The sequence below is a fragment of the Hermetia illucens genome, chromosome 6, assembly GCF_905115235.1.
Source record: "Hermetia illucens chromosome 6, iHerIll2.2.curated.20191125, whole genome shotgun sequence".
Lineage (NCBI taxonomy): Eukaryota > Metazoa > Arthropoda > Insecta > Diptera > Stratiomyidae > Hermetia > Hermetia illucens.
The window spans coordinates 27419699-27435112 of record NC_051854.1 but is presented as its reverse complement, the minus strand read 5'-3'; the positions used below and the strand labels follow the sequence as shown (position 1 = coordinate 27435112).

The window sequence follows — 15414 nt, the reverse complement described above, 5'->3', positions numbered from 1 at the left end:
GTAGGCCAGTAGTTAGTTGGACTTAATGAGGATCATGCCTTTTGCATTAACTTCTGCATCGCGGATCACTTTTTTTAAGGGCCAGGTCAAAGAGGACAAATTATATAGCATCTCCTTGCCTAAGGCCGTTGTTGATGTTGAATGGTCTCGAGAGTGATCCGGCTGCTTTTACCTGGGCCGTTCTTTGGTCACGGTCATCCTAATCAGTCTTATCAATTTCGTCAGGATACTGAATTTTCTCACAGGTGTGTACAGTTTTGCTCTCACTATTCTATCATAGGTGACTTTAAAGTCGATGAAGTGATGGTGCAATTGATGGCCTAGAATACTCCAACGGTTTTTCCATTGCTTGCCGCAGAGAGAAAATCTGATCTGATTCGCCTGGAGTGAAGCCTCTTTGGTGTGGGCCAATGATGTTCTGGGCATATGGGGCTATCCGGCCTAGCAAGATAGCGTAGAATATCTTATAGATGGTACTCAGCATCGTAATACCTCTATAATTGCCGCCCTACTGTCCTAGTGGAACTTCGCGGTTCAAATGTCACTGGTGACAGAAGGATCGTAACTGGATACCAGTCGACTCAGCGGTGAATGAGTACCTGAGTGAAGTCAGGGTAATAATCGCGGGCGAACGCCATGCTGATCACATTGCCTCCTGTATTGTACTGTAGTGCACGGGTACGGGCTTGAATGAAGTACTCTATCATACTTCAAGGCCCTGACCCAATATGGATTGTTGATGGATGGATGGATATTCTGACATTTATCAAGATTGAGAAGTGGGGCGTTCGATCAACACGTGGTCAATTTGGTTGAAAGTGGTCCTGCCTGGAGAGGCTAACGTTTGCTTTTGAACCGCCATCCGTGCAAACCAGGTAGTTTTAATAACCACTTCGTGCGACACTGCTAGTTGTATAATTCGCAGTCTGTTATCATTGGTATCCTTGTGTTAGCTATGGAAGTAAATGTACAAAGTATTGGCAGACTTTTTTTTTTCATTTTTAATATTAGAGCTGTTGGTGTTTACCATATTTCATGCTCCATCGTGGATGCCAATTCACGCGCCCTTGGACTTATGCTGCCCTCTATACTCGTATACGAACTTGGTTGCCATTTATGCCTAAATGAGGTCTAGCACGTCAACCAACGTGGATTTATTAGAATATGTTTTAGTTCCCACCAAGATTTCTCGGGAAGCTTGCACTCCATTTTTCTACGCCATGTGCTTGTGGGAGAGCAGACTCCACTACATGACATAGCCTGCTATGAAAATTGAGCCCTTTCTCAATTTGTGGCCTGTTTGCTGACACTCCACCCTTCTAATCAGGACGAACGAATGACTTCGATTATAGTTGTCTCAGGACAGAAGACTTCGATCACACGTCACAGGAAGTATCAAAGAAATTTTGGAACTTTCAAGTAACAATATTTTCCGGTGATCTGGATAATTGAGAGAATATATGAAGAGGTTTTGTGCGGTAGTAGAATGGAATCAATTAAATTTAAGTCATTGGTTTCGTGACCCCGGTTTTGGAATCTTGGTCGCGAGCTTGTATAGTGCAGTAGTGGACTTAAAGAAAGTGGTTTGATAAGATGTTCGCCTTTTCGAGGAAGGAGATTATTAAAGTAGCGCGGTTTGCTGGTTTCTTTTATACAGACGAGGAGAATTTTCTCAGATTTACCTCAACATTGCACGGTAGTTGACATACAAAGTTGAATTTGATTAGCGGATTGAACTGTCAAGATTGGGAATGTCTTCAAGAAGATAAGACTACTGCGGAGAGTACGATATCCTCGAGGACATCATTGTGAGTCTGTACGTGGTACACACCAATTGAAGTTGAACAAACAATTTCTAAAATAACCCGAACGGCCATCCTTTAAAGTTCGAATGGGGTGAGAGAGGGCTTGGTAAAACCCTGGCTGGTTGTCGCTCTGTTGGCCAGGAAGATTTTTGACTTTGTATATTTGATCATCCCATACTCCAGGTCTGTGCTGGAAATATGAGTAAAATGGTTAATGTCGATTCCGCCCTGAAATTTCCATCCATGAAGCCCATTACAGAATACTGGGGGAAGAGAAATTGTCATGTGTTCGGAATCCCAGAATTGATATCGTCTGATAATTGGGTACACTTTAGATCTGTGGTTTTCATCGATTTTTTCAACCAGTATGTCTTTCAACATATTAACATCGCATTTTACTCCCCGCAGGCGAATGCCTCAGCGAGAGTAAGTCACTCACTGTTGACTGTTATATGCGCATATATCGGTCCTGATAAAAAAATGATATAACAAGTTCTCACTTATCAATGGTGCTTTTCGTTTAACAAAGCACGTGAGGGACTGAAGTGTTCGAAAGGAACCCTCTCATCCACCCGAATTCCCGAGCCTGGCTGCACAGACGCTTGTCTACGGAACATTCAGTATTTACGAGCGGACCTTTACGGCCACTATCATTTCCCTTTTAGATTTTTAAAATAGCGCTCCCCCTAGATCGGCTCCGCCCAACTAGGATGGTCGCCTCAATCCATTACATCAATATAATCTCCCTTGAACGCCTATATAAGATGATTAGCAGGGTTATGCGATGTGATCTTATCGCATAGAAGGGAATATGGAAACCTCCTCCTCCTCCTTGTCAATAAACTTTCTTTTAAAACATCAACTTCGTTCAGATCCACTGAGTCGAGCTAAATCTGAAAAATTGAGTTTAAATTTTGCGCGAAATGAAGTAGATATGTCTTAATTCGTCACTTGCTAGCGCCAAATAAGGCATTTAAAAGTAATGACGAAAGCATCAAAGCTCATCCCCCTAAATACCATGTTGAGTACATTTGCAAATGCGAACTGTGATAAAGTACTGTCATTTCCTCAGAACTCTCGGAGACATCTATTGCATTACGTCAAAAAGGAAATACTTGTAATGTTAACGCATTCCTGGAAAGCATAAGACAAGAAAAACAACTTATTTCCGCTCATAACAGAGTTAAGTGACCCGTTGCACTCCGAACCGTGGGGCTTAAATTCTAATCAAAGGCTGGATAGACATTGCGAAAAAAAAGAAACGGAAAAAGGGAAGTTTTCTCCGGGTAACTTTCTCTGCCCCTTATTGAATTTTATGCATCACTGACGTTCGAGACTGGAGAAAACGTTATTACCTGAATGAAAAAAACTTTATCCGTGGAGTCACATCCGCAACGATATTAGATAAAGTTAGCACTGTCACGTCGATGAGTTTGAAGAGAAAAAAGTCCAGTAAACCTGCTTCCAGCCATTAAAGACGGTCATTAGTGAAAACATCCAACTGTTCATTTCTTGCTGGAAAAGGCCTAGCTTTCCGTAATAAGCAAAACATATCCCGGCCATGATGAAAACATAAACCTGTCGAATGTCAATTTTATAGCAAATGCGGTGGAATCATCATAAAAGCCCACCAACGCAACACACACTCAATCCCATTATCCAGGATATCAATAAAAATCACATTAGAGTGAAAATCTAGTGGGGATGCATGTTCATTGTAAAGGAATGACTTTTACTATCCAATAAAATGCCATTTACATGTCCATCGCAACCATCAAATTCTATTTAGTTGGACTGAATTCGCCATTTGAATGTTGTCAATTGGATCATTAACTTTATGGAAAGTGAAAAAGGACCTGTGGCTTCACACATGTGTGTGTGGATGATAGTGCGAAAAATCCGACGTTATAGGTTCGATACCGGTCGAACATTAAATTTCATCTTTTTCACTTTGAAGAGGGTAGAGTAGTGATGTTAAGGTAGTCATAACGTTTTCAATTCCGCAGGGAAAACACTTTTTCAAACTGAAAATTGATACATGGAGTGTCTACCCAAACCTTATTCAAGTTTCAGAACTTTAATGTAGAAATGATGTAGCGTTTTCCAGTGGAATATCTATGTATGTGCATTTAAAATATAATATAAAAGTGTCTGGCGAACCTTTTTCGAAATTATTTGATTTTATTTGTGTCATTTCAACTGACACTAGAGAATTACCAAACTAATTGAATAAAAGAATAATAATTATATATCTACATGTATATGTAAAATAGGATGGTGTATTTAAACAGGATAATGGATAAAGAATCGAAGTTTTATTAGAAATTGATTTAAATTAGTCAAACGAATATGTAGACGCTGATACAACATCTGTGAGACGACTTACGCCACTGCTTAAGAGGCACATTTTTCATCTCATGTGCTTTCTTTCGGCCAACTTCCAGGTGAGACACTCAATTACACCGGTTAGTTAGCTTCAGTTCCAGGTGCCTCACTCGACCATTCCTACGTGTCCTCTCTCGGAGGAATTGTGGCGGCTCACTACGTTGGACAGAGTGATCTAGTATGCTATCCGAGGAACTTATTTCTTATCTTTATCCCTGGCCCTTAGCTAAATTTCTAAGGTCCTGTTATTAGTCCTATATTTCAAATTATCTTTGGCCAATTAGTCCAATTACTGAGAGAACTGGATTGGAAACCCTTTTAAAGATTGAAAGAATATTCGACTCTTCAAGTGCATTAACCTGCAGCGGTCCCTGATAAAATATTTGGTTGCAAAGTAGAAAGCAAGTCCTAAAGGACCCCAAATACTATTTTTGAGATTTTAACATTATTCCTCTTGTTTCGTTTTCTAATTGTAACAGCAAACTTTCTTCATTATCCTTCACCATTGCTTAGTTTTTTGTTCAATTTTTCCCATTTATTTTGAATTACACGGTCTCCACACATTCCTCTTCTCTTCTAGTTTGCAGTTAAGGACCTATCTTGCTATGTCGCTCGCTGCTCTTCGCACAAGGTTTACAATTGAACAACATTTGCGTCTTTCAATTTAAACTGCTGGAATTTTTCAGGGGAATCTTGGCATACCTCCTGACTTGTTACTCGTTTTGGCCAGAAAGTCTTGCTTAGAATTTTGAAAGAATTGTTGACAACTACTTATATTTTGGTCTCTATGGTCCTCTTTATAATAATATCGTCAAGGAATGTTGCACAGCGTCCTAAAAAAACAATTGTGCCCCTTTACTGGTTAAACTATAGTATGTATGTATAGTATAGTATGTCGTTTAAATATATGATCAACAGAAACTTTATATGTTCCTCACTTCCCAACGTTTCAGCTTAGCATCTGGTACTTTTTTTGGGGGTAGGGTAGGTGAGTGTTGAACTCTCGCATCGGTTCGTCATTGAACTACCAACTTAATACTTCCCCATTGTCAGAGAACTAGCCTGGAACCGTTTGAAACATTACTTCGGGCTAGCTTCCGAACTATCCCCCCTTTCGGGGGCTTCAAATCACTCAATTCCCTTCACCAACGGGATGGAAGAGGAGGAAGGGAACTGTCAGGTCAAGGAACTCCCTGGCATCCGGCCCCTCCACCCGTCGGTCTCTGTTTTTTTTTGCAACGAGAAGAACCCGTACGCAAAGAGCAACATGGTTCCACCTGTCGGCGCTCCTCAGCATCTTCTCCACAATATTCCCTGGAAAGAGATCCCCTGTGTTTAAAAAGAGGTGCTGAAGCATCCCATCCCACCTTCCACAAGAAAAAAAGGTGTGATGGGCGTCGCCCCAATTCCATTGCAATCTTGTGTAAGTAAGACAGAAAACCTCCATGCCCACTTGAGAACTGGATAAGGAAATAGTCAGTATCATCGTGATTCCAATTCACCCACATACCTAAGTTGCCAATGAGCCATGCAGTCCATTTGCCTCTAGTTTCATTTTGCCAAGAGAGTTTTCACTGATCTAGAGTGCGTTGCCATTCTTTGCAAGCAACCACCTCCCTTGCGCTTGTATATTTACAGCCGGTTTAGAGAATCTGCGGTACGTAGACACCACCCGCAAAGCTCCCCGTCTCTGCATTTGTACGAAGCGCTAAGATATACCTGCTTTCCAGGAGCGTTAGTCCATACCTCTGCGCCGTAGAGTAGGAAAGACTGCGTTGAACTCATCAGGAGACGTCGCCCGCTAGACCTAGGACCCTTAATACTTGCCAGTAGCATACTTAACGCCGAAACTCCAGCTGCAGCCTTGTTCGCTGTCGCTGTGATTTGCTCAAAAAAGCTCATCTTTGAGTCAAGAGTCAATCTAAGGTACTGGTACGCTGGTTTTGACTCGATTGTTGACTCGCCGAACGATATAGAGCGCAAGGTCGGAATTCTCTTTTTAGCCAGGATGATTACTTCGCTTTTTTCCAGTGCAAGGTTAAAACCATAAGTAGTCATCCGTCCGCTTACCCGTCGCATCAATGTACCGAGTTTGCTTTGCGCCTGTTCGACAATATGTCCAACAACAAGGGGGGTGACATTATCTGCATAACCGGCCAGGCGCGACTCTTCTGGCATGTCGAGTTTAAGCAAACTATCATAAGAAGCATTCCAGAGGCCTGACCCTAGGATAGATCCCTGCGCTGCCCCCGAGGTGACCTCCATCCTCCTCTGACTTTCTGGTATCAAGTATTTTCCCAGGTGCCTCAACCTACTTTGCACAAGTGCCGGATACTATCCCAAAACGTGTATTCGACACACTCCGCACAGAATCTGCAGGCAGTATCCGTGGATATCCCTGAATTCTCCAGCTGATAGTTTAGCCTGCAGTGACCAGTGAGTATTCCACCTATGATCTGGAGGCTCTTCTTGGTGAAATTTAACCAATCTTTCGAGAGCTTGGGTTCGTATCCTCCCATGAGCACGGTGGACTGTTCCATTTCTGATAAGTTCGCCCTGTTCCATCAGCCGTTCCTCTTCCTCCTTCAATGTCGTAGCCATGAATCAATTTCTGACTCTACAAAATGGCCCCGGCTCGCATCCCAGCGTCGCTGCTCGCTTCCTGGCCAGCTCGTCCGTTGCTCCATTGCCTTCTAACCCAATGTGACCTGGAATACAGAGTAAGGCCTGAGCCTTATTGAACGAGCCAAGTGTTCTCAATCTATTAAGGCATTCCCATACCAGTTTGGAATTTATTTAGTAGAACTTAAGTGCCTTAATAGTCGCTTGGCTGTCGATTAGAATAGCAATATTCTGCCTCCAATAGTTCCTTTCGAGATTGAAGGAGGCACATCTGCCTATGTCGTATATTTGCGCCTGAAATATACTGGTATGCTTACCCATGGGTTCAACACGTGTTTTCCTTGGACCAATGCCCTTAGCTGTTGCTTCCTCTACTTTGGTCGGTTGTACTAATTCTTTACAAATGGCGCCCAACGTGGGGCATTCTTCGAGATATTTGCCTGAAGATGCCAAGGCTGAATGGAAAGTAGCATCAGTTGTGGATGCGATCCATCGTGGATCTTTCCTTTTGCTCGCGGCACTCGAGTTACGACCGTCGACCCGTATTTTTTGTGTGAAGGAAAACCCTATTAAAATTCAGTGTCTGTCTGTTTGTCACATGCGCTTTTCTCAAAAACGACTAAACCGATTGAAAATCAGGTGAAAAGGTGCGAACTGTGAACACATGCACATGCAGTAAGTTACATTTTTCTACGTTGAGTGTAGTGGGCCGGGTGTAAAATTTTTTTTTTCACCGAATATAGTCATGTGGGATATCAAATGAAATGTCTCAGTTAGTATTTGTCGATGTCAATCTTAATTTTATAATAACAGTTGTTGGAAAGGCGGAAAGTGCGGGGAGGAATGATGATTTATTTAACAGACCCATTCTCAGAAACCACCCAGCCGAAAAATCTGAAAAAAAAACCATGAAACTGCCTGTATACGGTGTCCAGAGCTCAAAATAGTCTCCATGTCGGTATCTACTCAAATTAAGTTAATAAACTTCTCTACTTTAATAGCCCACACATTCGATGTACGCACCATAGACAGGTCGATCTGATGCCGAGAAAGATGTCTTCTGGGAACTTCTCGATGAAAAGACCTGTAACGGGCCTGCTGATGACTATATCATCATTGCCGACAACCTTAGTGATCATGTGAGTGAAAAGGCAGACGATAACAAGTGCCATGGGGAAAGGGGTTTGGTGCGCAATAAGCGTGGCGAGTATAATCGATTTTGCAGACATCCATGACCTTGTACAAGGTTCATCAAACGATTATCTCATCTTCCTACATGTTATAGTGGGAATAGTAAAACGCAAATCGATTACACTCTCATAGGACGCTGACATTTTACCACCGTCACTAATTGCAAAGCCGGGCCGAGCTTCGTACAAATGGGATAGTTCCGCACTCAAACATACTTACACAAGAAACAAACAAAACCTTTCATACCTGAAGCTACCTGAGCTACCGGTTTCCGATTTGTTTTGTTTTAATTTCTAGAGCTAGCTTGCGTACTTATGTTTCATTACGTTCGCGCGATATCCCATGTTTAATGGTTTCTAGGTTCCGGTTTCCGGTTTCTAGGTTCCCATGCATCGGTAAAGGACATGCGCGGTTTTGTGCAATGACACATGAGGGACTGAAGTGTTACATATCCGATCATGGCTAGCAAAGAGGCAAGCAAGCGCGTGTCGACGAAATACTTCGTCATTTATTGCGGGCGAAACTTCAAGTCGAGTTTCAACAGCTTTTTAGGTTACAGAATTGCTCTCTCCTCTTGAGCGTCTCCGCTTACTCAGGATGGTCTTTTAATCATCGCCAATCCGTAAAGTCATAACGAATTGCATGAGTCTTGTTGGTCCTATTGATCGTCTATCTGAGGCTGCTATTGCGAATATAGTCCGCAAATGTAAGCTCGCTAATTCAGTAGTATTCAGTAACATAACTGTGCAACACATTTCGATACCACGGCGTCCTCAACCCAGAATGATCACATAAGGAATTTAGCTGAAGGACTTAACTCCGAAGAATTCATAGCAAATAGTTTTTATGGAGGTAAATTTATTAATTGAATTGCTGCACGTCTCCAATGTACAAGTTTGTGATACCTGGAGCATCCACACAATCCCTCATAGTTATTAATACTTCATTGTCGCCACACCAAATGTTATACAGGTGACAAACCTCGAATATCAGGATGAGGGCAGTAAATCCATATTGCAACCAAGATGCAACCCAGAGCGAGATCAAGCAGATAAAGTTCAATCGAAGCTTCCATTGTATCCTCAAGTATATAAAACTATATGAATTGATTGAATTATTGCGACTTTAGTACATAAAATGGCATCGTTGACATCGGCTAAATTATACGGCGTCCCAAAAAAGTTGGGATTGGAATTAGGCTGTCCTTTTGAATCCCCCTGGGTATTTCACTTATAGTCATTTGAGTGAATAATCTGATAATGCAAACGTACGTACTCGTAAAACCGGTTCTCATAAGATTGCTTTTCATCTTCCCTTCAAAGACACTTAAAGGTCCTCTTGGAGGAACTATCTTGCAGTATTATTTTATTAATTAATGCTCTATAAAAGCGGAGTTTTTATCGACATATAGACATAAAGGCACAATCAGATTTCATTATTGTTTTAGGCGTTGAAACTTAACAAAGCCATTTTTCTTTCAATTGTGCCAATTTGCTTTTCGCATGTAGATACTTAGTTTGAATTCCGAAAAGTCTGAATCACTAACATGTTATCTGTGAAGACCTCCATTCCTTTCGAACAATACAATGGCGCTTTCAATCCGAGTTAATTAATTTACTCTGATATCTCTTTTGTTATTCTGAAAATAGATAACATACACAGGAATAAGAGCCTTCTCTTATTCCTGTGTATGTTGATTTTTATATCACCAAAAGGGAGTTACATCTGTAGTGAATTTACTCCTGTGATCAAGAATAGTGAAAGCAACTGCAGTTCAAACTCAACGTGTGTACGTAACACTCTTTCATAAATAGAGACAAATTGAAATATCCTCAATTTAGTTAACAACTTTTATCTGCACATCTACTTTTAGATGGTATAACATACTTTGTTCGAATTTCGCTTTGAATTGTGCATTGTCTTGACAACGCTTTCCGAGGAGCTAGATAAATTTTGAGCAATTAAAAATTATTGGACCTGTAGAAAGTAGGAACAACTTCTGTTCTTCCGTAGCTTTTCTTAATATGTGGCACTATCATTTTCGAATCGACTCACCGGCTCTAATCAAGATATATATATACCAAATTTTTCTTCGTGCTATCGAAATCTTTGCCACTGCGCTTATTTTGCTTTTGCATCTCCAGCATTGATCGATATAAGTCAGATCCTGTTCCCAGAAAGCAGCTCATCGCTGGTTCTTTAGATGTACTTTCAAATCCATTTCCGACGAATATCAAACCTACATTCAATGCATTTCATTCGTACATAATCATCCAACCTGATGGTATCCTCCCAGATATTTGGAAGGGAACTTGCATTCTTTTTCTCTAAAGAGAAGATATTTTGCTAGCTGAAAACTACCACACAATCTCACTTACTCGCTTCTTCTCTAAAATTCTTGCAAATTAAGGAGCAGACTCTATTTCGTATTGTTTTTTGAGTATTTGATTGTGCAAGGATAACTAGGATTTCAATGCCGTCAGTAAACTACCCTCAGCTAATTAGAGCTTACGAACTCTACACACTACAAAATCTCCATACAATCTCCACTGACTTTTCTCACGTGGTTGATTTTGTCGACTACTACTTACTTCTACTAAGCTTACTAGCGTTACAATTTATTCGCTCTATTCTCGATCCCGATCCTATTTTGCCTTCTTAGGTGGGTTCAGCTTTGGTTTGCTCTTACACTTATTACTTCGGATGAAATTGAGTCATACCAAGGATGCGAACAGACACCGTATCGCCCATTGCCAGCGACTCAGAGAGCCACAAATACCGCATGGTACCACATGTACAGGCGGTTCGGTTTTTGGTGCGGCATTGAACCCCTGGCAATCTTGCCAGCTCTGAAGGGCTTTGCAAGAATTCTGCCGAAGGACCACTTCAACGAAACGCAGACAGATCTGAAAACCATATCCTTAGCTTTGCCTAGTCAATCTACTGCACAACCATCGCACGCAGCTCATTAGATATATTCAACACCATCGGGACACCACAAGCGGCTTATCCGACAAATGGAAGGTTTATGGAAAAGCTAGCCACGCCTTGCCTTGATTAGGAGAAAGCCTGCTCTGGGTCGAATGTTTCCACAGGGCGGTTATCGACTTGTATAAATTGGTTACCTCGCATTTAATATCCACGTGATCCGCCGACTGGTTGATAGATGTCATTATTGTGCAAAATATGTAACTCACGGATTCATCATCATCATCAACGGCGCAACAACCGGTATCCGGTCTAGGCCTGCCTTAATAAGGAACTCCAGACATCTCGGTTTTGCGCCGAGGTCCACCAATTCGATATCCCTAAAAGCTGTCTGGCCTCCTGACCTACGCCATCGCTCCATCTTAGGCAGGGTCTGCCTCGTCTTCTTTTTCTACCATAGATATTGCCCTTATAGACTTTCCGGGTGGGATCATCCTCATCCATACGGATTAAGTGACCCGCCCACCGTAACCGGAGCCGGATTTTATCCACAACCTGACGGTCATGGTATCGCTCATAGATTTCGTTATTGTGTAGGCTACGGGATCGTCCATCCTCATGTAGGGGGCCAAAAATTCTTCGAAGGATTCTTCTCTCGAACGCGGCCAAGAATTCGCAATTTTTCTTGCTAAGAACCCAAGTTTCAGAGGAATACATGAGGACTGGCAAGATCATAGTCTTGTACAGTAAGAGCTTTGACCCTATGGTGAGACGTTTCGAGCGGAACAGTCTTTGTAAGCTGAAATAGGCTCTGTTGGCTGACAACAACCGTGCGCGGATTTCATCATCGTAGTTGTTATCGGTTGTGATTTTCGACCCTAGATAGGAGAAATTGTCAACGGTCTCAAAGTTGTATTCTCCAATCCTTATTCTTCTTCGTGTTTGTCTTTGGCCAGTGCGGTTTGATGTTGTTGGTTGATTCGTCTTCGGTGCTGACGTTGCCACCATATATTTTGTCTTGCCTTCATTGATGTGCAGCCCAAGATCTCGCGCCGCCTGCTCGATCTGGATGAAGGCAGTTTGTACGTCTCGGGTGGTTCTTCCCATGATGTCGATATCGTCAGCATAGGCCAGTAGTTGGGTGAACTTGAAGAGGATCGAACCTCTTGCATTTACCTCAGCATCACGAATCACTTTCTCGAGGGCCAGGTTAAAGAGGACGCATGATAGGGCATCCCCTTGTCTTAGACCGTTGTTGATGTCGAATGGTCTTGAGAGTGATGCTGCTGCTTTTATCTGGCCTCGCACATTGGTCAGGGTCAGCCTAGTCAGTCTTATTAATTTCGTCGGGATACCGAATTCTCCCATGGCCGTGTACAGTTTTACCCTGGCTATGCTATCATAGGCGGCTTTAAAGTCGATGAACAGATGGTGCAACTGTTGTCCATATTCCAACAGTTTTTCCATCGCTTGCCGGAGAGAGACAATCTGATCTGTTGCTGATTTGCCTGTAGTAAAGCCTCTTTGGTATGGGCCAATGATGTTCTGGGCGTATGGGGCTATCCGGCCTAGCAAGATAGTGGAGAATATCTTATAGATGGTACTCAGTAACGTGATACCTCAATAATTGCTGGACTGTGTGATATCTCCTTTTTTATGTATGAGACGGATAATGCTTCGTTGCCAATCGTCAGGCATTGATTCGCTGTCCCATACCTTGAGCACAAGTTGATGAACCACTTGGTGTAACTGGTCGCCTCACGGATTAGGAAGATATATTCCAATAGAGGGGTTCCTATTCCAAATAAAATGTTTTGTCCTCCAGCGTTAACGAACACAATAATGTATTGTGTCAACACCAATCCATGTTACTTAGCCACCAGGCCGTTGGTCATGGTGGTGGATGTTTCAGGAAAAAATCTACAGTATAGCAAAGCGGTAGGGGTGTGGTTGAAGCAGAATCGACTTAGAAGAAGATCAAGGAAGTGGCCCGCTCTGCAGCTCCCCTTACACATTTGAAGGATAATTACCCTACCAGCTTATTTATGATTCAAAAATAGCACCTTGCTGGGATGCCGTAACTTTGACAGAAGTAGAATGGTGTGACCTTTTTTCCTTCTGTATATCCTCTTTACCCTGTCACTCTCCGGTTGTATGGTCGGCACACCCGACTTTACCATGATGGTATCGACACCACACCCCGCCCCCCATTAGACAGGGGATATGAGGGAGAGAACCTACTTTACCACTGCGGGAATGAGGCTCAAAATTAAACCATATTTTTTAAAGAGATGTTGACCGCTGCAGTCCTCTAACCAGGTTGGAACAAGATAACCTTTATCTTCTACACATCCTCCTCATTCTGTTACCTTCACGAGATAGGCTTGAAAATTCAACCGGATCATGATACTATAAAAGAAACCCCCTCTCTGAAAGGTCAACACTTTTTAGGGGTGATGGGCGCCACGAGTTTCATCGAATTTAAAGGGGGCACCACATCGTCCCTTCTCCATCAAATTGCCAACTCCACTGGAGATGGGGTTGAAATTTTGATTTTTACCAAAGAAAAAGAAATTCGTCAAACATTTGCGAAACGCATTAAACTCGCCCATACATTGGCAAATTATTGCCTGCGTTGCGCAATTTGTTTGATAGTGTATGGGCCCTATTAGAACCGGATTCCTGTCTGATAGTCGCGACACCCGAAAAACGCACAGGAGCTACACATCCCTGCTACTCTGCATAAAAAAGAAAGAAACATTCCTTATAAATGTATTAGCCTTTATGCCACTACACTGCGTTGGCCATATAAAATCAATACTAACCAATTTTTCAAGATGAGGTATAACTCAACTTTCGCGGTTAATAACAGTCAACTTGGAATGGTAGCTCGATCATCCTCAAGCTCCCACTTTCATTACAGGTAAAAGTGTCTACCACAATATTAAAAATTTTAAAATTGACCAAATCGCTAACGAAACGTTATCATGGCTCAGATCGAAACAAAGTTTTTAGTTACGGACTTTCATTTTTGGGTTTTCAGACAGTATAGGTTTGTCAATAGCCTGAATCTATCATGGAGCTCTGGTGCACTATCCTTTCCTGATGCTTTTTAGGAATCCTAATAAACCTTCGTAAGCCGGGAAAAGTGACGTTGATATAAAAAAAAGTTGATTGACGGTTTCGTCCAGGGCAGAGGCTGGCTTATCAGACGCTGGCCTAACCTCTGCCCTGGGGGCAGCGTGACCGAAAGTAACAACAGGTGGTAATCGCTCCATTCATATAGATTCATGATAGAGTGCGAATTATATTGAAGTGAAATCTGTCATATGTTCAGACCTAAATCAGGCCGAAGGGAATTTTTTGTAGGGAATGTTCGCGGTCCTGAGTCCGCACTTCCGGTCCGTCATGAACTTGATGCGGACTCAAGACTCCCTGCAAAGAATCACGTTAATATGTTTTACAGGCAACCTGACGATGGATGTAGTTGCGAGAATGTCGAACTATATAGAAGTGAAGCCATTCATGCCATCCATTTCTGGTTGCATATAGTCAAATTGCACTCGGTGGATAAAAAGATGGGCTCTTATTACTAATGGTAAGGAATAAACAAAACAAAACAATACCATCAATATCCGGGTTGGAAATTACGACATCATCTTATAATCGACCAATTGGTATCCGGGGGTCATGATCCATGCAAAGCTTGTCATACGTCCCTCGTGTCGAGGAGGACTACTTGACAACGTTGCAAACCGGACAAAAGGCAGTTCGTTTTACTGGCCAATCGTGCAGAGGATGTTCAGAGCACACGTAGGACAACGGCGGGTTGAACAGTGGACTGCATAAATTGCCGCGATGCAACGGAAACTTCACGAACTGAAAAGAGCCCAGAAGCATGACCTAAATCTGCTTGTGTACACCTAGAGAAAGTACCTGTAGGCATTCTTAGTGAATTACACCGAACGAGAGCCGAATTTTCAAAGAAATTTTTCTGCGAGCTTTACAACCAGGGCAGAGTAGAAGACCGGCGATATATGACGCAGTATTTTTCACTGCAGGATCAAAAATGGTTGGTGGACCAGGTGCAGAAATTGTCTCGGATACACACGAATTGTAGCCGAGTTGTACGAAATATTGGTGACACTGGAAGCCTGTCGGTGGTTGGAGCATGATGCGAGCTCCAAGTGTAACATAGCCATTCTAACTGACAGTCAAGCGCCCATTAAGCTTAGTACTGCTTACTGGTGGGGTAGTGAAGAGTTGAACCGTGGGGGCGACACGCTCAAAGTCACCCTTCTCTGGGCTCCTGGTCATATGAACAGCCAGGCGGAGCTCCGTTCGTGGTAGTTCCTGGATGAGTGTCTGCAACTCGCTGGCAACTATTAAAGGTGAAATCTACCCACACTATTAAACAGTCGCTGCCTCCAGATGGGGAAGGCTCACCATCTGCGTTAATACAAGTAAGATTTGACCCGGCTAT

General features: G+C 42.5%; 1 protein-coding gene across 1 annotated transcript in view; it reads right to left on the bottom strand.

The window, feature by feature from the left end:
- The window catches only part of LOC119659422 (diuretic hormone 44), a 221642-nt gene that overhangs the window by 62220 nt on the left and 144008 nt on the right, over positions 1 to 15414 (bottom strand). The gene's annotated exons all lie outside the window — the stretch shown is intronic.